General features: G+C 41.6%; 1 protein-coding gene across 2 annotated transcripts in view; it reads left to right on the top strand.

Moving 5' to 3' along the window:
* Positions 1–477: 477 nt before the first annotated feature.
* Positions 478–25,431, top strand: part of LOC120549715 (leucine-rich repeat and fibronectin type-III domain-containing protein 2) — a 157,361-nt gene continuing 132,407 nt past the window's right edge. For both annotated transcript variants that reach the window (XM_039786813.1, XM_039786812.1), the window contains exon 1: positions 478–1,445. The gene's annotated coding sequence lies outside the window, so the exon portion shown is untranslated. The remainder of the gene's footprint in view (positions 1,446–25,431) is intronic.

Here is a 25,431-nt window from a genome sequence, read left to right as displayed (position 1 = left end):
TATATAAATTAAACTACCCAAAAATATAACGGCCTATAGTAATTACTAAGTCCAGCTGAAATGATTAGCCGATTAAACACTTAGTTGACCGACTGAACTGCTTTGATCGTTTCCAGTTTCTAAAATGTGAGGATTTTTCTGCATTAAGTACTTTTGCTTTAAATACTTCAGGTACATTTTCCTGACGATAGGTACAATTCCCAATGCAGGACTTTTACTTGGGAGTATTTTTTTTACAGTGTGGTATTAGTACTTTTACTTCAGGAAAGAATCTGAATACTTATTCCACCACTGGAATAAAGTGGCATACAATGGAAACTCATTTAAAATTGCACTTAACTTGAATAGATGTAGTATTTGGTTGGAGGAACTACTTGTGAACTAATTAATTAGTCATCAGTTTAATGATTGTCGCTCACTGTGTCGGCGTTCAAACGCGAAAGTGAGCTCTCCTGCTTTCTGTAGGTCAAACCGGATGCAACCTGCTGTTTTTGGGACCGAACGAGAACGCATCTATGCAGAGCTTTCTGCAACAACAACAGCGCACACGAAAACTTCATTTTTTTTCCCAAAAGGACTGACAAATATAAGATCAAGGTTACCTACAACCCTGACAGGCTACTTTGTTGATGTGAACTCTCAACACCGCTAAGCACACACTAATCCGTGGTCTGTCCTTAATCTCCTGCAGACAACACGGTACTCGCTGCGGACCGTGCCAAAGTGGCTCTTTACGCTTAACCATCGCTTCAATCTCGCCCCAGTGTGTGTTTGCGTAAAGGTGCTGTAGTTCCATCTGATGGCCAACCTGCTTCTCCGTGGACTCTGTGATACCTCGTGGTGTTTGTGCCATCTAGGGTTATCCGCCGCTCCAATGCAGTCTTTCTAGCGCAGAGACTTCGCACCTCTCCGCTCTTGGACAAACAACTCCTAAATTATTGAAACAAACAAAAAAAACTTTATTTTGGATGTACTGTTTTTTCTTTTTTCTTTTTTACATTCGGCTTGGACGGGCGTTTAGGAGCCAAAGAGAAGCAAACAATCACAAGGACATATTGTGATTTCACTGGGGAGAAAATAGACAAACCGCCTGTGCCATGTAGCAGCACTCTCTCGACTGGAAATACAGCGAAGACGAGCCCACACAGCAGCGAGCTAGTTATTTTTACTTGAAGGGGAAACTACAAATATGCTGTGAAGCTCTTCGTCGCAGTTTAGCTCCCCGGCACAAGCGCAGGTTTCCAGAGCATATGCAGCTGGGAAATATTGTCAAGGAGAGAAGAAGCGACATGCGGCTCGGTAGGCAGCGGGTTTTGCAGTTCGTCTCCTGGAATTAGTGGATGAATGGGAAGGGAGCGGCTGTAGCCCCGAACCAGGGAAACAGAATACTGACTACTGTATAGAGCCTGCGGCGGAACACTATGGATACTTGTCCGTCTCTAAAGGTAAGACATGACCCGAATAGTCTGATACATGTAGGAGTTCTGACTGCTCAGATATTAGATAAGCAGTTTATTATGTTGCTTTTATATGTGTTTGGTGGTCTGGTTGCGGTTCACCTCCAACTAGGTTGCCTGCAAATTCTAATACCCCGGCTTTGATTTAAATGCAAAATGTTATTTCTGAGGCTGCTACTTTGTTTCACAAGCTCTGTCTTTATATTGCCTATAATGTCAGGCAGTGTTTTAATGAGCTGAAAAAGGTGGCTCGCACTCTTGGAAAATTGCAGGTAGGCTATCTACAGAAAGTAACGTGATCCGTGGGAATCTGTTCAGTGTAGTGGAGCTGCTGCCACTGTTATTTTCATATTTTCTTTTCATTTTGTAATGTTACAAATGTGGGAAAGGTCGCAGCGTTGCACGGATATCAGGAAAGCTGAGAGGTTGGGTTGTTGTGCCCCGCGCATACTAATCCTGGGTGTGTTTTGTGCGCGTTTTGGTAGTCTTAGTGTGTGTGTGTGTGTGTGTGTGTGTGTGAAAGAAAGTGAGAGAGGAGGGGAAAAGGTGAGAGAGGAGGGAAGATTAGCCTACCCTACCTCAAAATGTTCACTTGTAATTACAGTAGCTAAGACGTTTATTAAACTCCCTTTATATGCACGAATTGACGTGTGTGTGTGTGTGTGTGTGTGTGTGTGTGTGTGTGTGTGTGTGTGTGTGTGTGTGTGTGTGTGTGTGTGTGTGTGTGTGTGTGTGTGTGTGGATTATATCTGTCCCCTATGTGCTTATTATTTTATTAAACTAACAGTCCCTATACCTCTTGAGAAAATATTAGGGTGTGTGTGTGTGTGTGTGTGTGTGTGTGTGTGTGTGTGTGGTTACGGGATCGATGGCTGCCATGAGGCACCATGGCAGTGTAACGCCACCACCCACTGTAATCACCACCCTCTTGTGGATTACAAGTGGTAGCTGGCACTTGCGGGATCACAATAAGAAATCCGAGTGTGGAGGTGGAAAGTGGCGTTCGGTCAGTGAAGGCTTTTCAGCACCATGGACAGCACAGGGAAGTATCAAACTGCAGTAGGAGGGAACGCTTCGACTCCCACAATGGGGCTTTTATAGACATTTGAATGGATGGTATTCTCCTAAAAATCCCACTGTGAAGGATTTGTCTGAAGAATACAGAGAGTGGATTTATGAGCAAAGCCCTGTAGTTTACTGAAGAGATTCAACTGTGTTTTATTCATGAAAACAATGATTCTGACGCTAAATGACTCACTGACAAGTGCACTCTGTATCCAGGCCTTACTATTTATTGCCATAGCCACTGTAATTTATGTCAGTGTATTGACCAAAACTAGCTCATCTAAAAGAAGAATAAAGAGCCTCTTCAGTTTTTAATTAAAGTACAGTTCAGTGCAATATTTCAACACAATTTATTTATTTGACTCTATAAAATTTCCTAAAGCCCCTGAGAATGTTATATTTGAATAATTTCTCTCATTTACCTGCAGTTACATTTGTTGGTCACTTGGGGGCATCATAAACAAGTTGTGAACAGCGCTGTATATTAGAGTTTGGCCAACTAGGGAATCGAATGTTCTCAACTATCCCGTTATGCGATTGGTTCCGAGGTGGTCAAGTGTTTCGTGGACTAATTATTTAAAAAATGACATAAATCCCTGAAAAAATGCCCAACTGTTGCGCCTTTTGCTGCAATGAAAGACAGGGAAGCGGCAAACGATTTCACAAGTCCCCCCATGAACCAAAAAGGCAAAAAGTATGGGAGCTGTTCATTATTGTGTGAGGTAAATATCAATTTCTCTCTTCGATATGATAACAAATTACATAGGACAAATATAGTAATACAATCGTTAATGTGTACCATGCTGTCAAAGAAATTCTAACACTACTTTAGAAATGAATGAAGTTTGAAGTTAGCCTTATGCTAGTGTTAGCTTTTTCGCTAGCACTCCATGTACCTAAATGCTTGTGATCTTGCCATAATCATATGGCTTTCGGTCTCGACCAAGTCCAGGTCTCTTTATTATGTTCATAATAATATTGGAGGGAAAGTGAAACACAGCTCGGATGAGGATGTTGTTTGGCTTTGTACAAGTTTAGACAGCTAGCTAACGCTACGCAAAACAGCGTTAGCCTAGCCTGCTAGGTAAATATTACGACTGCCTTTGGAGTTTCCTATATCTACGTCCACGTTGTCAACATAAGACCTGTGGCGTTAGTGCTCCTTTTGTACCATCATTTTATTGAATGAAATATTGAGCTTCACTCCTCTGAGATGGGTGGGTTTTTGTTACACACAAAGCTAGCTATAGTTAGCCTGTATGCTAGTGGACATTAGAAAGGTAAACACTGCTCGTAGACTTATTAGGCGACGTGGTCACTCACTACATGGGCATTTTTTTTTAGGCCCATTTACGATATATAAGTTAAATATATGTTAAATATATGTTTTGTAAGGGCCTTTTCCATATTGACAAACATTGATAATAACATGTATATGCCTGTTTATGGTGAAAATAAGCGATTTATTTCAAGATAGCATATTCACCCCATAGGGTTACACAGTAAAGTCCTCTGACGTTGGTATCCAATATGGTGCCCATGATTTGAGTTGGCCACACTCTCTATATAAAGGGCGCTAGTTGTGAACACAACATTGACATACAGTATGATTACCTGTTAAGTTGATATGGTGAACTTGTTAGCAAACAGTTGCTTATTTACACATCCAGCAGTTACTGAGCAACATTATCATTTATTTAGAGTTATGTTTGTCCACCTGATGAATGTTAGTCCAATATTAACTGTATTTTAGTCTGTGTCGACGACGTTTCATCTACGGGATAGTTTCAGTGCAGATCTCTGCAGGGTAAATCCAGACAGCTAGCTAGACTATCTGTCAAATCTGACTTTTCTTTTGCACTGCTAAAATACATTTTCCACCGAAACAAGTTCCTTCCCAAGGCCAATTTGCAGCGGCACTGTTGCTCCGTCTGGCGATTGTGATTGGTTTTAAAGAAATGCCGATAAACCAGAGCATGATTTTCTCCCATCCCGGAATGTTGTGTGGACTAGCCAGACCCTCCGCAGCAGCACTGTGAAGAAAGGTCTGGCATTAGCTCGGTTTTTGGTCACATCTACTCCTGAGGGAAATATCTGGCTCTTTAGCTGCTAAATGCTCCAACATGTTCACCAGCTAGTTTTGTAACTGTGTCTGTCTGCTATTTGCTGCTGAGCAGGGAGTGTCCAGTTGATCTTTAGAGGTTTTAAAAAAATAAATAAAACTGAGTGGTAAGAGTGGAAAGTTGTCGGCCAGACAGCTAAACAATGAGCTGAAACTCCCCTATTAATCTCTGCAGATTCATCTGATAATCCTCTGCAGGTTCATATATGAGCGATCCCTGTCACATTGTTCACATTGCCATTTGATACATTGCTATTGTAAAAAATATCAATTATGGCAACTTTTATGAGTAAATACGCAACAAGAAAGTAAAGAAATATACATTTTGGTATTGTTTATTCTTCATAGTTTAACACTCAAAACCCTAAGCTATGCTGCTGATTTCACATTTTGGGAACCTGAGCTATACTTTAGACTTAAAGTCAGGATATCTCAGCGTCCGCTGCTTCAATTTTGGACCGTTCTTTTTTGAATCTGTCTCTTTTAAATCCCCCGACTTTATGGGAGTGCAATACTAAATTGCTAGAGAAACCCTTTCACATACTTTTCCAGTGGGTTCCACAGTTCCCTATATACAGAAATACACTTAACTTGCAGACAGATTTTTTTAAATGAAATTCCCTTACTCTGTTAATAATAACACAATCCTTTGCAAATGTTTAGGCAATAATGTGGTTTTTGTCTCTATACATGACTTACAAAGTGTATTTCAACTTGAGTGTTATCCCCTGTTGGCTATAGCAGCCCAGTAGTTTTATTAGATTCCCCTATTGTTTTCATTTTGGCTTGTGGCGTGCAAAATGTGATTATTGTCCTCAGATAATTGTGCTATTATAGCAAAACTGTTAATCCAATTAATTTGTATTCCGTTTGTGTTCATTATTATTCAGGTATTTAGTTTCTCATTGCCGACAGTCACAACCGAACTGTCAACAGTGCTCATCTGATATGTTGATATCACCAGCAGTTATTGTCTGTCAAAGCTTGATGCCAGAATGACGCTGGAGGGTTAATGCCTTCTGTCGAGACTGCTCGGTGAAATTGATGGGCCTGTCTTGACAGATGAGATAACCTGCGATCGCAGGCAAACACAATTTACGGGTATACAGCAGATGGATGCTGAGGATGCACTCAGAAGTAGGCCAATTTTACCTTGGGGAGAAGCTCGACATGCTCAGAAGGCTCCCAGAGAATGTTTGAGCGTTGTTGTTTTGCAAGGGGAATTATGAGAGAGAGGTGGGAGCACATTGGAAGCATAAGGACTATGTCATTAAACACCACACACAGTGCAATAATAAAGAGGGGATCAATGTCTGTTCAATTCTGGTTCACATGGAATAGCTTGGATGGAAGGCAATTGCAGTTCAAAAATTAAGTGGAAAATAACTTGGGATTTAGCGTTAAACCCTCTGTGGTGTCTCTGCACGACTCTCATCTCCAAGTCTGCTATGTGAAGAGAAGGAGAGCTTGGTTCCTTTCCAGAAAACTCTCCCTTACAGCTCCATTCGCTCACCTTCACTAGCAGAACAAGTCAGGTGCACAGAAAACACAACACACAAATCCAAAACAGAAGCTAGGAGGAGCCGACATGCAGGCAGTCAGATGCGTTTGATCTGTTTGTAAAATAATGAATATACAGTACAGCATTGTCTGGGAATGGAGCGCAGCTGCAGGGCATTTCCATGTGCTTCTTCACCTCACATTGCCATGCATTAGAAGGAAACATTTCCCTAATGAATTTAATCATGGCTCTTTTGTTTGCATTCCTGCCTAATGACTACAGTCCAGCTGCTGTAGTCTACCATATGTGCAGAGTGGAGATGGCCCTTTATGCAGCATTTAGAGAAATCAGCTGCTTGGGTGGAGCCCCAACATTTGTAGGAATGGACTGCATGTTGAGGATGGTTATGTTAGATAATTGAGTCGAGAGCTCCTTATTCTCCTTTTTTCGTTTAATTAGTACAGAAAAAAACACAACCTAACCTTTAACACAAACTCATGTCACAGATGTCCAAGATTTTTGACCATATCTTGGACCCGGCGCAGCTCAGTGCAAAGCCTGACCCAAGTGTCTTTGCTATTTTAAGACTGACGTAATTGTCAATTTCCCATCCAGCGCCCACGTCGTTTAAATAGCAAATGCACCTGCACCCATCTGTGCAGCCCATGGGTGTGCTGGTCTTACAGGGAGGTGTGTTCTGGTGAATTCTTGGCGTATTGCTATCTTGAGGCAGCGGAAAGTGATCGCTCCATTGACCAACAAAAACCTGGTCTAAAGTCAATAATGCAGTTATCGATTGTTATTTTAACAGCACATTAGCAAAATGTGCCTAGGCTCATGCACAGCGCACACACTATGCTTGTTTCACACACAGGGACGCGCAGCAGCACGCACACATGCAAAGGATAAAAAATATAAATATAACAGTGCAAATCAGCCCTCATAATAACAATGTGCCAAGGTACAAACGCGCCTGGCTTTTAAAGGGAATAGGGGATGACACTCTGATTGGTTTATTGCATGTTACGCCCAAAACACACCTATGAATTAATAAAGACACTAAGTACAACCCTTTTGAACCATGCGCCTGGCGCACGGCCCTTTTTTCCGCCGTTAAACTAGCAAAAGTGGATTTGTACACGCCCTAAACGCACCTGCGCCAGGCGCTTCACGCCGTGCGCTTAGATGGTTAAAATAGGACCCATTATCTTACATTCCCAGTATGACAAGGAAAGACTGGAGAGACATCAGGATCTTTTTCGATAACCGTTAAGGAAACCTGTAAAGGACCATGCTGTCTTTAATGGCGTATTTTAGTAGCCTCGTGAGACCGTCCTGAACTTGCGAGCTCCAGTTTTCCACTCGCAGATCAGTCTGGCATCTTGAGATAGAGAAAATTTGGAGCCGTTCGCCAAACGACCGACCAATCAGCGTTGGTTTTAAGGCGGGTTTAGGTGGTGATAGACAGATGGTTTATCCAATCAGCTAACCAGTATTTTCAGACAGCGGTAGCCCTAATTCTGTTAGCTGCTCGCTAATGCTTTTTTCTCTTGGATAATTCTTTTGGAATATGCACCGGGAACCTGAAAGGGTGCCTTTTATTCGAAAATTCTCGTTACACAAAAGGCAAATATCCTTTACTGACATGTTGCTTGTTTGCTGAGCTAACGAGCTATGCTTTGCCTGCAGCAGCAGGGGCTTGTGGTTGTATTTTCATACGCTTCATTGATTTGATTGGTTGATTTGGCCCGTCTATCACCAACATAGGTGACAGACAGATGGTTTATCCAATCAGCTAACCAGTATTTTCGCCCCTTCCCAAAAGTTCTCCAACGGAATGTTCCCAGATGGATATGCGGAGCAAATGCGAAGCAATCCATGTGGCGGAGTCAGGTTAATATTTTAGCCCTTAACTACAAATAGGCTTCCATTTTCCAAAGAAATGCAGCCATTGTTTAGATCTCATATTTGATCAATGTACTATGACATTCATCCTGCTTGTAACTTGCTTGAGGTACAGTCGGTGATGCATGCACTGAGCATGAACATTTAGTAGTTTTCTGTCAAATTTGGGTTATTACTACAGAGTAATGCAAGCAAGACAAGTATCACTAGTTTGGGAATGTAATCCAGATGGTGCATTCAAATGCTGGTGAGAGATTCTGACATCAGAGAGTTGCTAACATAACAGCAATGTACTGATGAACCATGCATTCTGAAACTGATTTAAATAATACAAATAATACCTCAAGCATAGATGTTGTGAAACAGAATTGGTAGCTCTCAGAATTCATGAGGCTGCTGTTCTTTGCCAACTTTACTCTCAAGTGTGGGTCCTGGAGCTTACCACCAGCTGAGCTGGAATGGAGTTCCCCTGAAGCCTTTTTCAAACACTGTTAGCTTTTTACTGTATGTGTATTCCCTCACAGCTCAGGTCCTCTACCAGAGGCGTGGGAGCCTGAGGGTTCGGCGCAGTATCTTAGCTGCTCCTAGGACTGCGCTCTATTGGACAGAGATCTCAGATGTTGTTCCTGTTCCTGGAATTTGCTGGAGACACTGTCCCAGTTTAGGTGTTACAGCCCCGAGGGACCTGGTTACCACTGGAACCACTGTTGCCTTCACTTTCTACATATTTTCTATCTCCTCTCTCAACAGGCTGGCTACATTGCACTTTGTACAAAGCGTGCCAATACCCTTGGTATTTTCCAAGCATGTTGTGTACTTTCTTCTTGATGTGGCTGTCATTTGTGATTGCTATATCTTGTTGACCACAATGTCTGGTTGGTGTATATATATATTACTGAAATAAAATGTAGTAGCATCAAAAGGGTACCAAAAGTGTATGTACCTTGTCATTGAACTATCAGTCTGGGAAACTTCTACACAGTGCTAGTGCATTTTTAATACTACTTCCCTTCTCTGTGCACTTTGGAAGTAGGTGAAGTTGTCCCAGAAGTCCCCACTCTCGTAGAATCGTAGATCATTCTACCCAATTACTAATGATCGTCCTCGTGAATGTGAATGTGAATGTAACATACTGTGTATATAAAAAAATATTGCTCTATAATAAAAATAAAGTTGTCCTCCGAAGAGGAGGGGTGGTGGTATGAAGAAAAAAAGGAGGAAAAAAAACCTTCATTAGGATAGTGTTTAAAAAAAAAAAAAGTCCCCACTCTGGAATGGTGGATGGTAAAAACTAAACATGGTACTGTAGATGGGTGACAAACTGTGTTATTACAACAATTCATCTAACAATTACCCTGAAATATTGCTATTCAAATGAGTTCATGAACTCTTAAATGGGCTGCTACTTTTTTCCATTAATATGTCAATTCAGCTCACTGAAATCAGAAAGCGCACAAGCTCGTGAATAACTCTCTAAAGTAATTCAAATAAGAACGGAGAACAAATACTTTCTCAGGTCCTTTGCCTTTGGGTAGAGCATTTTGACATTCTTACAACGAGCCCTTTTGGCTGGCGTTAGTTGGGCCGGGCTGCGATGTGGCTTTTCCTGGTAGTCTCAGCAGGATGCACTGGAGTCCAGAGTATATCAAAGTCAGCTGCAGAGTCTAAGGGCAGGGCCATTGTGGAGCTTTAGAGGGAACCTCGGGGAGTTTACATAGGCGACAGCTCCCTTCCTTTGTGTAACACAAGTCGGAACATTATCATGTCGCTGCTGAGTGACCAATATGACCGCAGGGACACAGCGATACAGCAGCAGCTACGGATGTGAAACTTGAACACTTTCAATCAATGGGAAGACGTTTTCTAGTGCAATAATTATGGAAACCAGCATAGACGGCAGCGTGTCTGGGACATGACTCAAACTCTTGTTACAATCACGACTAAGCACTTTAAATATATTAGAAAAAATTAAACCGTGAGTCAGATTACAAAGGCTAAATTCATCTTATCCCCTCTGCCCTCTATGTTGCATTTTCTTTCCTTTTTTTGGTTTCCAGACTCAGTGGGCCTGTGGCCACTGAGAGCATGGCATTCTAATTTTGCTGTCACTCCGTTATGAATTCTGTTGTTGTTGTTGTTGTTGTCGTCATTGTTGCACTTTAGAATACAGTGGCCGCCGTCATTTAATGGCAGGTTCATTCATCATAGTCAGCAGTTCCAGCCCACTCAACCGCTACTGTATTTCAACAAACTTATACATTTTAAAAGCCTCTGAGTTAAGGCTTGTGCTGCTCACAGAGCATTCGGTAGAGCTGATGGGCAGTCGTGATGTTCAGTGCCTCACACAGGACCAAAATATACTTTATAGGCGGGGGGGATGACAAGTGCACGTGACACGTGATAGAACAAATGCTCAGTGACCAAGACTATGTTATTTACAAAGATGGGACAATCTGCATGATGTTCCCTAACACAATTGGAAGTAAGATTCATTATTTTCCTGAAACTGATGCAACTTTTATTCCCGTCACCACAGTGTACTGCACTCATTTTCTCCAAATCACACACCCTAGTTGACTGTGACATGGCTTTACATGACCAGACCTGTGGTGTAACGTGTCCACACCTTTTTACAGTTACTTAGGGCTCAGTGGCTCCATGGTTCCAAGCTGACATGTCATCATGTCAGTGTCTGGCAACATGCTACTGTAACTAGCAGGGATTAGCCCTGATACAATTTCTCACTCAACAAGAAGAAAATCTGAGGCCCACGCTGCACACTACCTTCTTCTCATCAACAACTCCTGCATTATATACTTGGTGTGCCCATTGCTGATGATCTCAGCTGGTCACACAACTGCACCTCCCTGACCAAGAAAGCACGTCACTGCATCTGAAGAGAGACAATATCTAGTATTTCTAGATGTGTTTAATGCATACTACGTGCCGTTGCCCTTCAGTTTGAATCAACACAACTGGAAATAATGCGTACATTTGCTGATGCATGTGCCTTAGGGTTGCAATAAACTGAGGAGGCCATTAATATACTATGGCAGATCGCATATGTGTAACCTTTGCGTGGGAAACACTCGCTATAGATCCATTACTTTGCACAAACTGCAGCCATTTAGGCACAGAAACACATTTTTGTAGACCTACTTATCCACATTATCACTGTATTTTAATATGTTGCCTGGGTAATCTTCATTTTCCAAACATATATTCAAATGATCCATCCTTAACTGCCCTGCACTTTTGTCCCACTTTGTTGTGAAGAAACACAGCCATTGCTGAAGTTATCACTGAGAGCATGAGAGCAGCTCCGTTAGGCCGGCTCCTCTTAATCGCTGATGTGCGGCGAGCCCCAAGGTTAGCAACAAAAACTGTTTAGCTCCAGGGATCTAAATGGAGAGCTCCTTGTGCCGCTGTGGAGTGATAACATTCAGGCTCCACTGGGGATGTCGCCATTGTGAAGAAGCTGTAATTTAGAGAGGGGTTGGAGAAGCTTATCTTCCTAAGCCCCTGAGCAAAATAAAGAAATAGTGTCGGTGGGGGTGAAAAACACAAGACAGAAGCAATGAGTCACTGTCGATGGTAAACAAGTCAAAAAAACAACACTGTTAGATAAAGGGTCTGTGGTGAAAAAATGAGCAGCCCCGCTTATTATTCATGAAATTGTTGTTAAGACTGAGAGTCACCCAAACTGGCTCCAAAAAGGTCAATTTTCCGCAACACATAGGCGTCTTTCTTTATTCTGCTGCAGCGGTGGTTGCAGCGGGAAATTCTCTCAAAGTGTTGTCTTGCTATGACGAAGCTATTGGGCTCACTGGATACTAAAAAATACCTGACTGTGTTGGAAAAGTGACGTTCTTTTCTTAGCCTTCTGCCTCGGTTTGACTTGATCCGCCTTAAACTCCATCTGACACTGCTGTACTGTGTCCTTGAGCACTAAGATATGGCTTTCTGTGGCTCTTTTGACTGGAATTCTCTGGAGATAATAACATATTGTGGTGCAGAATCACTATCGCCATCAACAAGTGAAATGCACATGGGTACAACTTAAAGGGCTCATTATAATTGGCTCCCAAGATTTCAGTTTCAGAGTCGTCCATGCTCGGTTATAAATTGCAGTCATTAGGCAGAAAGTGTCCCAATTCTGCTTTAAAGTTGAAGTTGCCTCTCAGCAGCGTCTTTGATAAATTGATAGCAGGTCTTTTAATCTCATTGCGCTCCTCTGGGGTCCTCCCCGGTGATTGCTCTGTTGATGGGTTCTTTGCAAAGAGCTGTCCTTGTCTCAGAGCAGCGAGTCTACATCGCTTAGTCAGCACGGGCATACAGAATGCACACAGTGTTCCCACAGTGCTGCTTTTGAACGCCAACCTTTTCTTTTGCTTGTTTATTAAGCATTCAGTTGAAAGAAATTGCAGAGCATTAGCCTGTGAAATGATGTTGTTTTTGCCATATAACTCTCAGTAGGTGTTAAAGCGCACACACACACACACACACACACACACACACACACACACACACACACACACACACACACACACATACTTTTCTTTTCCATGCCACTTTCTCCTTCTACTTTGCTACATTTCAGAGAAATATTGCACTTTTTACTCCACTACATTAATCTGACAGCTTTAGTTACTAGTTACTTTACAGTTTAATTGTAGTTTATTAAATACAATGTTTAATTAGAAATTAGAGTATTAATGAGTATTTTTACAGTGTGGTATCAGTACTTTTACTTAAGTAAAGGATCTGAATACTTCTTGTTTTTTTAATTGTGATTGGAGGTTTGGTTTAAAGATATACTTCTGCTTTTGTCCTTGACAATGTTAACATTGTTAAAGGAACCAACATACTTATGTATGTCTTATGTCTGTAACTCTCTGTCTAAATCCAGTGTGCATACTAAATAGGGTCAAATTGGATGGATGGATGTTGTGGGACCGTCTTCTCCCAAAATGCACAAAGGAAATGGAGGAAATGAACAAAATCAAGTGCGGGTGGTGGGAAAAAAAACGCTCCAAAAAATCTCTGTAAACAGAAATAAGTATTAAATCTTAGAACAATCATTGTGCTTGCTCTTTGTTAATTGGCAGTAACATTCAAAAGTTGCTGTTTGGTGGACATCTGACATGACGCGTAGCCTATATCATTTCCTGTTAGTATAAAGTGGTTAAGTATATTAATATGTTTGTATACTAACTGCTAAACTAGTATTCTATTATGATTACAAGGCTATAGCGCATATCGTATATTTAATTATGACATATGGTGAGACCATAAATTATGTAAAATAGAATTAAGACTGAAATAGTGTTGGATCGACGCTGTCATATAAACAGCTTCAACAAACAATTATTTGTTTCTATTGTCAAACATGACAGACAACCACCATCTGCCTTTGGCTGCAGACAATACAGTTTCCTGGAGAAGCTCTCTCCCTTTGTTGAGCTACCGTGCATCACTATGATTGGCTGAAAGTGTATTCTTTAATCACCAAACCCTCCGATCTACATTCGACCTTACAAAACCTTTTTGCACTGCTGCACATACATGAACCAAAAGAGCAGGGGTCCATTTCATAAAAGCAATTTACGAGCACTATTTACTCGCAGATCGGTAATGGTGCCAGTACTGTCCCGATTCCCAAATGACTGTCTCTCACAAATAGATACATTTGAGAGTCTCACAGTTCTCTTGCATGCTCATGCATGGTGAGTATGTGTTTCTTTTTCTAAAGATAATTTTTTGGGGAATTTTAGGCCTTTAATTCCACAGGACAAAGAGTTTGGGAATGTGCATGCAGAAAAGGGCTGCAGGTTGGAGTCGAAACCGCAACCGTTGCGTCGACGAGTAAACCTGCTATATATGTGCAGCTGCTCTACCAACTGAGCTAACCCGGCCACACAAGTATGGGTTTTTATTGGTTGGTAAAACAAGTCTAAATTTGTGCAAGAGGAAATGACCATATGTTGCAGATTTGGTGAAACAGGACCTTAAATCTACCACTTTGTGTTAGTTGCTGCACATGCCATTCAATTATGGCCCATAGTCTTGCTTTCCAATTTTTTATAGGATTGTGGCCAGCTGTGAGATGGGCTCTGGCTTTTTTTCAACAAAAATTACAATGAAAGAGCTTGTTTGGGTGCCCATCTATGTTGCCTTTTGAAATCACTCAGCTAGCATACTAGTTTCTCACCGACGAACGGAATCACAATAGCATTGTCTCTCCAGAACACTCAGTATAAGGGCGTTTTCACACCTGTAGTTTGTTTGCTTTGGTCCGAGTCAGTTGATGAGTTCGTAAACTTGGAGCGATTTCTGTTTGGTTTCTGTTTCACACCTGGAAAAATCCAAGCCTACCAAAATGCGTCATTAAAAATCACGCAAGAACGTTGACTCCTCTTATTGGTCGGATATGTCTGCAGCGGGAGACAAAAAGTAAATGCAGGAAGAAGGTCCTGGCTTCTGGAATAGTGCACATTTCTTGCATCTCCATGGTCAAACCAGCTCATTTCATTTAAATAATCAGAATTTTTTCGCGAACGACGTTGCTCTGTCTGCTCTGGTCACCGAGACTACACTCTGCTCTGCCGGCATCTGTCTCCAACTTTAGGCAAGGCAAGGCAGCTTTATTTGTATAGCACATTTCAGCAACAGGGCAATTCAAAGTGCTTTACATAAAACATTAAAGAGCAGTTAGAAAATAATTAAAAACAAATTAAAAACATTAATAACAAATTAAAAACATTAAAAGACAAGAATAAAATTGATAGTGCAGTATAATAATAAAAGTTACAGTGCAGTATAAGAAATTAAAGTTAATAAAATAGGTTATTTAAAGAAAAGCAACATCAAAAAGATAGGTCTTTAGCTTAGATTTAAAAGAACTGAGAGTTGCAGCGGACCTGCAGGTTTCTGGGAGTTTGTTCCAAATATGTGGAGCATAAAAACTGAACGCTGCTTCACGCTGTTTAGTTCTGACTCTGGGGACAACAAGTAGACCTGTCCCAGACGACCTGAGAGGTCTGGGTGGGTCATAGTGTAGTATACTAACTTTAGCGGCGGCCTGTTCGACCACGGAAATGCGAGTGACGGATGGCAAGCTTAACTGCAGTCTATTTCTTTGAGAGAAACACTGCAAGCTGCTACAGTTTTCTGCTCTGCTGCATCGCAGATTGCAAAGCACACCTGACTACAGGAGACATTAAGATCACACTCACACTGTTGGATTAAAGAATAAACTATACACGGCGTATATATAAATGGTGCAGTTCGAGGTCGGATCATGTTCTCACCACCAAACAATCCTCTCCAGAGTTCAATTGAAAGCGCACCTGAGACCACCTCATCAAGCAGGTCTCGGAACGGTTGTTTGGTCCGCTTTTGGTGCGCACCTGAGTGTGATTGCCGCGTTCACACCTGCCCAAACGAACCGCACCATCAGGGCAAAAAAAACTTGATTCAACCGAACTAAACGAGGCAGGTGTTAAAGCACCCTAAGTGTATACATGAATCAGATGATCACAATTACAGTAAAAGGCAAACCGTCCATGCTGCGCTGAGCCTCTCATTTGTAGAATTTTAAGTGGATTATTGTTTTGCCTTGGTTAAGTATATTTCATTTAGTCCTATTTCTGAGCAGTTGTAATACAGAGATGTCTATGACTACGTTTACATGCAGCCAATAACCCGTTCAAAACCGGAATATTAGCAATAACCCGGTCGCGCACGGCCATGTAAACACCGGCAAAAACCCGAATATGCTCATATTCCGGTTTTTAAAAACCCGAATATGTTACCTGGGTTACCCCTTTTCTAACCCGAAATTTTGGTCATGTAAACGCGTATCGGCATATCCCCATCAAAAGGAACATTGATTTGTGTTCTGCGCATGTTCTATTTGCAAGGAATCTTGGTCTTTTGAGTAGAGGAACTTCTTGTATGCGCCAGAAAACATAGTTATAATAATAATTATATACTATAATAATATAGTTATATATATGTCAATGCAGAAACTCCGCGCCAGTATACCGGGAAAAACAAGAAGTAGAGGTAAACATGGCGAGATGCAGCACCACACTTTTGGAGCGAGGAGGAAACCAATTTCTTCATTAGTGTGGTGAAAACCATGAATATAATGTCTTTTGTTGACGGCAGAAAGTACCGAGATAGTGAGATTTATAAGAAGGTGACCGAAAGTTATTGCGTCTTAATGTTGTCCGTAGGTTACGTCCAGACGCTAACCGTGCGTCGCCGTTTACGTCGGGATATTGCCAATTGATTACAAATGCCATGTATACAGGAGTAACTCTCTCTGCTCACGCATGTAAACGGGTTATTCCGAATGTTTCAGAAACCCGAATAGTGACCTTAACCCGACCATAACCCGAAAATTGACAGCTTGTAAACGTAGTCACTGATTATACAGATCCCAGTCAGATATTATTCCATGTTATTCCCATAGTGTGAATGCAGTCATTTAGAGGGCATCCTTCCCTTTAAAGTGCTCATATTATGCTCATTTTGAGGTTCATAATTGTATTTAGAGGTTGTACCAGAATAGGTTTATGTGGTTCAATTTTCAAAAAACACCATATTTGTGTTGTACTGCACATTGCTGCAGCTCCTCTTTTCACCCTGTGTGTTGAGCTCTCTGTTTTAGCTACAGAGTGAGGCATCTCACTTCTGTTCCATCTTTGTTGGGAGTCGCACATGCGCAGTAACTAGGTAAGTACTGCTGCATATTCTTCAGTTGCAGAATATGAAGGCGTGCCGCGCTAGCAGCTAGGTGAGCATTATAACGTGTGTTACAAAGTGATGCACGTTTGTCTCTGAAGTAAAGGCTGGACTACAATAGAGCTGTTTGGAGCAGTTAGTGAACAGTGTTTTCTGTTGGAGATGGTAAGTCCCTTTGTGGTGGACTTTGGGCTTTTTCACTCTGTAAACCTATTACATGCACAAAAAAGATATATAACACAATAAAGGTAAGGGAAAAAGCCCCAAAACATATGAGCACTTTAACTGTAACTTAGATGTGTTGCACTGCATGACTTGTGTTCCACACAATTGCATGAAGTGGTGTAATTGTGTTGTAATTAGTTATAATAGGCTGCTGGCAAGCACATCCTTGGATACAGGGAAAACAGCCAAAAATAGAAAAATTAGATGAAAGCTAAAAGATGTATCGCTGTGTGCCTCTGATGATCATTTTGTGCAACTGAAAATTCCAACACATAACAGCAGGTTTTTTACTGAAACTGTAAAAGAACAAAATCAACCCACAGCACACATTCAGTCCCAGAGCTGAGTGTGTGTTAGAGAATGGCCACTGTATCTCTGCTAATCCCATCTGATAAACCAACAGTTGTGATCTGTCTCCGCCTGTATGCACAGTATGCAGTGATGGCTATGAATTTGTGAATTGTGATGTTGAGTTTTGCTCCCACTCGATTATCTGTGCCAGAAAATAAATCAATGTCTTAGTATTATGTTTCTTTTTGCTGGTGAAGCGAACACACAAGGAAAAAAAAGCCACACAGCCTCAAGCGTTGAGCCCATTTAATCCAACGGAAGGCTATCCTTTAGGTGTCAACAGTGGCAACAAAGTCTCAATTTGTTGCTTGTATGACGTGGGTGCTGAATAGAAGCACAAAGACATAGACAGGGCCTCTCAGACACACTGATGAGAAAGATTATGTTAACAAATGTAGTTAGTTCTGATAAATAGTCACCTTATGTACTGTATATTTAACAATGGTTCTTATTGCTGCAGTTTAAAAGTGGTCAGAGTTCTCTCCCAGAGAGTCAATAACTGCTTTCTGGGATCCTTGCTGTAATGGTTTTGCAATATCTCTGGTGCAAAGTGCTCATAAGTGGAGTGTTTTATAGCACTTGGCTTTTGTCTTCCATTGCTGCTGATGCTAAACCAAACCTATACCCTTGGTAAAATTTTTCAGTCATCATTTTCATTTTAACTTCATACCAAAATGTAACCCCTAAAACCAATTTTTGAAAACTCTAAATGAAAAGAAATGGAGTTGACCTGACAACCAACTGTAATATAAAGAAAACACTGTCATCATAGCTCACACACCCATTATATCTCTGTAAGCTAACTGTGTAAACAATAGCTTGCCAGTGCTAGAGTTAGCTCATTCGCTTGACTGTCATCTTGCATATTTCCGCAATAGAAATGTTATAATGCAAATGAAAACTACAGGCTATACATAGTGACTGGTGGGGTCACTATACACAGTGACCTCTGCCACTGCTGTTTCTTGTCTCCCTCTCTAATTTCTCCCTCAAGAATAAATGGGCGAGCACTCAACTTCGTAAACATTGCTGATCATTTAGGGTAGTTTCTAATGATTTTCTTTTTTTATTCGTGGAGTTCCCACTTTCAATGTATGTTTATACACGCCTAAACACATACATACATACAGGGTGCGATTTGTGATGAAAGCGGGGGGGGTGGGTTTGATCATTCACAACTAAACAACACATGCGCGAATGAAATCCCCCTTCCAATACCATGGATATAGTGCCACTCGACCAGACATGGCAAAACACTTCAATATTCAATGGAAAATAATCTCAAAATGAAATCGCAAAAGTGGTGTCAACATATAAAACACAGCGCTTTCAAGCCGGAGAGCAGAGTTCACTTTGCGGCAAAAACAAAATACTTTCACCCAAGAAACGCTCATTCGATCCTCGGGTGTGTTTTTAATCCAAATCCGATCTTTTTCCTAAACTTAACTAGTCGTTTTGGCGCCTAAACTTAACTGTCGGTGCTGGATGACGCTCACTTTTTCTGATTGAACTCCACTACCTCGGCCCCTGAAAGGACCGTCATCTGGCGGTGGCTGTAGCCGGCTCGCAGTCACCCATTGGCACATGGGCAACAACTGGCGCTGGTAGGCGGCGTCCCGGAGCTCTGTAGCGACTGAATAAAACCAGCAACTGCCGCTCAGATTTTATTGTTCTATGGCACTGTAGACCGTTCACGTTAAAGCGCTTCTTAGTTTAAAATACTTTAATTTTAAGTATATAATTAACATATGGTCTAAGCTATTGGTGATCACAGTAGATGATGACTTTGAGGAGGGGATACATTTTGTCCCCACCGGAGATAAATATAATTCAGCAGAGGCAGGGATATGTAGACTAGAAAGAGGGAAATCCCACGCATCCCCCCCTGGAACATCGCACCATACATACATACATACATACCTACATATTTATGTATTTCAATTATTTAGCAGCCAGTAGACAGCTGCTTAAAAATATAGGCTCTGTTGAAATGATGGAGCACTTCTTTGCTTTGCTGCCTTCTGAGGATTTGGGCTGGAAATAGTCATACATACAGGCTAGTCACTGTGCAGTAGGTAGGCTGACTCAGCTGTTACACACACCTGAGCAATAAGGTAAGTGTATGTTTGCAGTTTGTGTGGGGCATCCATCATGCTGCACCTTTTTGTAATAACTCTGTCATCATACTTCACATGATCCATTTTGGTAGTTTCTTTTTTTAAACAGCCTTGAGCACTGTATAGTATTGAGCTGTTCTCCATGAAACAACCCTGTGAACGTGCCCGTAGATAATTGGTGAACAACGCGCTGCCCGGCTCGAACTGAGCTCCGCTACGTCCCGTATGTAAAGGCAACTTATCCCGGAAACTTTTGCTCAATCCTTCAGCTTGAGTAAATTAGCCAGGGCAAACCCTGACGAACTTCCGGCAAATTTGAGATTTGCTCTGCAAGTCAGTCTGGCGAAGAGCCCATTCAAACCCATTTCCAATGTCCCCATAATCGAGGCACCAATCACAACCGCTGAGGCGGGCTTTACGCCAATCACAACCGTTGAGGCGGGCTTTACGCGACGACGATAGCGCAGCGACGGCGAGCAGCTTTTTGTTTACATTCAACATGACTGCTACCGAAGCGCAGCGTCACCCGGATCGTTTCTCTGATTGGTTGAAGGACTATCCAACGCGCCCAGAGGCATTTGAGCGGCGTCCATTGGTGACGCCCCTTTGGAAATGAACTGTCAATGAACCTTTCCCAGACCCACTCTCAGTTACAACTGAGAAGGGTCTGGTGTCAGCCAGGCTATGAGTAAATCGCTTCTCCTCTCACAAGCAACAATAGCTGTCCCATTGACTCAGCATAGACTCAGCAGTGAGACTCAGCATACTGGCAAAACAAAATATAGTGTCACTCAATGTTCCTCTCACATCCATCATGCGACTCATTTTAGAGGAACAATTTTTCACCGGCATGCTCATTTCTGAATGGCACTGCATGTGGCGCGGCCCTGTGGTGTCTTCTGCTCATACAAGGCACCCGCTGGTCTTAGTCAAGCGCCAATCCCAGCTTGTGTAGTCAGACTTTTATCCACCAGTGATGCTGAAGAGCCCCCATGCATCAGTCACCACAGTGTGCCCAAAGCTGTCTCGGACGCAGGGCCACTGATACGAGGAGGAAAAACAACACAGAGACACTTGGTGATCAATTAAAGTTTCTCTCCAGTGATGCCGGCAGTATTTCTTTCACATTTTCAAGTAGAAGCTACAAGAAAATAAGAGTTTTATTGAGCAAGGTGAAAGTAACAGCACCTGATTATTATGAGTACTCTTAAAAGTTAAAAGGAACTTCAATGAATTCACTCATCAAACAAATGATGCCTATGTGCTGCATCATGGGAAATGCAGAATCCAGCACTTTTGGAGATTGACCCATGCTTTCTGCCGTTTTGGTTATTCCAATTAATACATTTCTGTCTGATGTTTTTTCTGAGCTACTCTCACTAGTTTGAAGTGAGCGGGGCTCTGTTGGAAAAAGTGTGTTTAACTCTTATTAAATAATTAGTAGCCTATTTAATAATAGTTTTTGATTATACACACGCAAAGTCCATGTACTTAAATAAATGTACTACTGTCCACCACTTCTGAATCCTATTTTCAGTAGCAGTTTCATTGCTAGAGAAAATGACGGCCCACATCCCTCTTATGAAATGTTTCAGAAGAAAAAGAGCCTTTCTTAAAGAGCAGTGTTTTTCTGAAGTCACAACAGATCCATTTGGCCAAATGTTGCTCAAAGTGGCGAGCAGACTCAGACGGCATCATGGACGACAGGGACATGCTTGAAGATTGCTGGCAATAAAGCTGTGGACAGATTCCATGGCCGCAGCACTGACAGCCTGAGCCGGCTACCGCTGCTTCATCCTCCGTGTCTCTCGCCCCTGACAGGATTGCAAAGAGACTGACTAATAAACATTACAGAGTGCCAGCTCTGACCACACCAGACCACAGAAACACACAGCGTCTTTATGCCCAGGCCTGAATTGATAGCTGTGGTAGTTTGGCTTCTGACAAGGCTGATGTCTACCTATCTGAATGGCCCCATTCTTTCGCTGACCCTCCCCCAGCGGCTGCTCTGACAAAGTGCTTACCCCTGGCTTTTATGTGTGGCTAGAATGACTTTTTAGATTGGGTTACAAGTGTTTTATTATGCTTATTTACTAGCAGAAAATGTTTGTCGGGGGAGAAAAAAAAATATAAAAGGCAATGGTTAAGTTGCCTTTTAAAGGTTAGTTATTTTTTAAAAGTCTACTATATGAGCTACAGTTCGCAGTCGTTAGATGATACTTTTACAGCTTTTTAACACGATAAACATTACATAATGAATTACTACCCAACTTATTATTAAGTTATATTACTTATTAACTATAGCATCAGCCTTATATTGCTGTACAGCTGTGAACACCATAGAATCCGCAGACATACGTTACATCACCAGGCAAGTACATTCCCTTTCAATTAGTCTGAAGTGCTTGTGTAAACATTGTCTCTGGGTGATAATTTAAAGATGGGAGAAACAGGCCTGGCATGTTCTTTGTGTTCTTTATATTGGCTGTGATAATAGCCGTTTGTAAAACAGAAAAGAAAAAGAAAAGAAGAAAGAAAGTAGTTTCTTTCTTACATTCAACTGATCAAGTCCAGCAGTGCTAGTGAAACAAAGAGAAGCGACAGATCCCCTGCTGCATGGAATGAGGAGTCAGAATATGATTAGAAGTCAAATGAGGTTTCACAGAGCCAGAATGAGCTCAATTACCTGCAATAATGGAACTTACTGGTGACGGTGCAAATGGAAAGGAGATGGATTAAACTTGGCCTTTGGCAGGTGCACAGCAAATTATCTCTTTCAAGGGTATAGCGCCCAAAGCATGAATCACTTTGTCGTGTTTGGGTAAATGAGGACAAGCAAAAGAAAAAAAACATATAGGACAGTGAGTATGCAAGAGGTGTTTGTGTATGAGATCAGTGCAAATATTCACTCGGCTGGATGACTATGGTGTCTAGTATTAAAGTAAAAACGGATGAACTGCTTGCATTCAAAGTAATCTCTAGCACTTTTTGATTTAACCGTTCATGTAAACCGCACTTGTTAAATGTCAGTCAACCTGGCCTCGCTACCTCTGACAATGCTGCAGTGTGTGAGTGCTGTGCAGAGCAGCATGCCCACTCAGAAAGGAAAAAGATAGATTTCTTTTTTCCTTGGATAACAAGGCTTGACCAACTTGGGTGCTTGCCTGAGTTTGATTGCTTCCTCTCTCTGCTGGTTGTCCATACAGATCTCAGACGTACGCATCAAAACTCTAAATGTCTTCACACAGCTGTGGATGTCTTTAGACAGGGACAACTTTGACTGATAATAACAGTCCAAGTCTCAATACAGCTTGATTAATAATAAAGTGTCTGATGTTCAATCGAGGAGACTGGACGAAAGAGTAAAAATTGGGAGACACATTTCAGCCGCAATCAGCAGGAGCATTGATTGATTAGATACAGCCCTTTTACAAACAAACTGAGTTTAGGAAGTTTTTGACAGTTCCACATTTATAAAAAGGCAGTGGCAGCTGGGAATATTTGGTTACAATATCTCAAGAGAGGAATTCCAATGCTGTATGACATGCTGTCACTCTGTAGCTGGAGGGTCCAGTATTTCATTCATTGAATTTTCCACCCTGAAACAAAAATCGTTAGATAAAATATGGGGTGTGTTTCATGCCATCATGTTGACAAAATACAATTTATCATGGGAAGTACTCACATGGCCTGTGAAAAGTGTTGCGTAGGGAGCTTTTCAAAGTCAAGACAAAACAACCCTGATGATGTCATCTGGGTTATTTCAATTAGCGTGTCTTGGCATGAGACTTCAAATGTATTCCAGAAAGTCTGTGTTATAAACTGGGGTGTGGAATTTTAAATATGAGGGCAACTATCCGGCAAGGAGGTTCTGATTAAAGGCACCATTGGTTTGGAGTGACTCATACAGCCTCCGCTTCTTCGCTTTTGATCATTCTTTTCATCTGTGTCCCGCTAGCCTCCCAACTTTATGAATGCACGATACTAAATTACTGGAGTACCCCTTACGTAGCCAATTAAATGCAAAAAATCCAATAGTCATCACAGCCAAATGAAAATGTTGAGGTAATTGGGGGTCATCAGCAAGCCTCTCGTCTCGGTTTGCACACTGAGATGCAGAGCCAACGCAGATTTGCCTCTGATCTGGGGCTTTTGTCTGGGAGCTCCAAAAACTGTCTGCAGCCAAAAAAATAAGGGCTGAAGTCCTGTAGTGGGAACTTGCCATTAGGCAGGACGAGACAAACATGTCCTCTCTCAGGCCCAGCACGGGTCAGAGGAATTTACTCTGGAATTTAGCTGACAACCTTTTTTTAGGAGACATTCTCTGCAGTCCAATCAGAGACCTGTGTAAGAAATGAACTTGGTCTAGTTCTTCATTCATTAAAGTCAGATAACTCCAAAAAGAACCATCACACATGATCCAGGATCATGAATCTGGTTATCATCTGCTTCAGTTAATGCTGGTTTAAGAGTTTTAAGAGATACAATGAAACTGTTAGAGCGGGACAGTTAGGTTATTACAACAGAAAAAAAGTGATATTCAGGCAGGTAAAAAAAAAGAAATATATATATATATATATATATATTGTACTGTATTGCTTGTATAAAGTGTGCTAACATTAAGTGGGCATGTCTCAGGCCCATTAGTTGTTTCTAAGGTGACAACCACAATATAATGTCATAACACCACAAAATATTTAAATCCAGGCCACGCCCATTTGGGAGACAGGAAGTGTATAGCATTTCATACCATTAGCGCAGCGTTTAGTCTTGCATAGCCAGACCTTCCTCCACAGCGCTGCGGAGGAGGGTCTGGCGATTTCAAGCCGCATTCTGGGATGGGAGAAACATGTGCTCTGGTTTATTGGCATTTCTTTAAACTAATCACAATCGTCTTGGGCTAAGCACAGAATGGAGCCAAGGTGCCGCTGCAAAATAGCCTCGGGAAGGAACTTGTTTTTGTGGAACGTGTATCGTTCGAAAGTTGTTTTAACTCAGATTGGACAGATAGTCCAGCTAGCTGTCTGGATTTACCCTGCAGAGATCTGAGGAGCAGTTAACCATAGTCCTCATAAACCGGAGCAATCCCGGAAGTGAAGTCTTTAGTTATAGAGAGTGTATGAACCAGGCTGCTGGCTGTCTCTCAGCACTCATCCTCCCTGTGTAGAGAGACCCAAGCATGTCAACAGTATACTGTACTGTAGACTGCTATACAACAACAACAACAACAACAACAACAACAGCAGAGTGGTGTCATCTGTCCTTTTCCCAGCATGCCCAGCACTCAAATCCACTTTCTGCAGTCTGGATATAGGCTGTTATAAATAATAGAAAGCTCTGTGGATTGGGAATACATGTGCCAAAAATAATGGAGGCGCCACACTGTTTTGACTGTGCCAAGTTAACATCATGCCATTACACATTATTGAGCCCCGTATGGCTCATAACCAGCTTTAATTCTTTGAAAGCTATTTGACTTTTTCATGAGCACTGGTCAGGGTTTGACATCGGCTGTCTGTGGGGAGATTTTTTTTTGAAGTGCTAAATTGACTGGAAGCTTATGTCAAAACGTACCTGATAATATCCCAATAAAAGGGTCAGCTTACAAGCATGCCACTTCAATGGCTAAAGACATAGGTCTGAATATAAAACACAGTTTATTATGAAAAAGGATAGAATCTACATGGTGAATATGATTGTAACCCAGGCTATCATTTTCAGTCTAATTAGGTAAAAATACCAAATTGATACCATACTATAGAAGCTCAATGTCTCAGTAATTGTAGGTCTATTAAGAAACCTCTTCTGTGCTTTTTATAGATGAGTATTGTTCCACTACAGGCTTGTAACAATGTTAGCACTCCTTGCATCCCATTTGGTCTTGTCTGTTTGTACAAGGTGCTGTAAAACAAATGAATGAATACTGGCTTCAGGAAC

The sequence above is a fragment of the Perca fluviatilis genome, chromosome 20 (assembly GCF_010015445.1).
Source record: "Perca fluviatilis chromosome 20, GENO_Pfluv_1.0, whole genome shotgun sequence".
Classification (NCBI taxonomy): Eukaryota; Metazoa; Chordata; class Actinopteri; order Perciformes; family Percidae; genus Perca; species Perca fluviatilis.
Note: the sequence above shows the minus strand (reverse complement) of the source record. Positions and strands in the feature narration are given on the sequence as shown.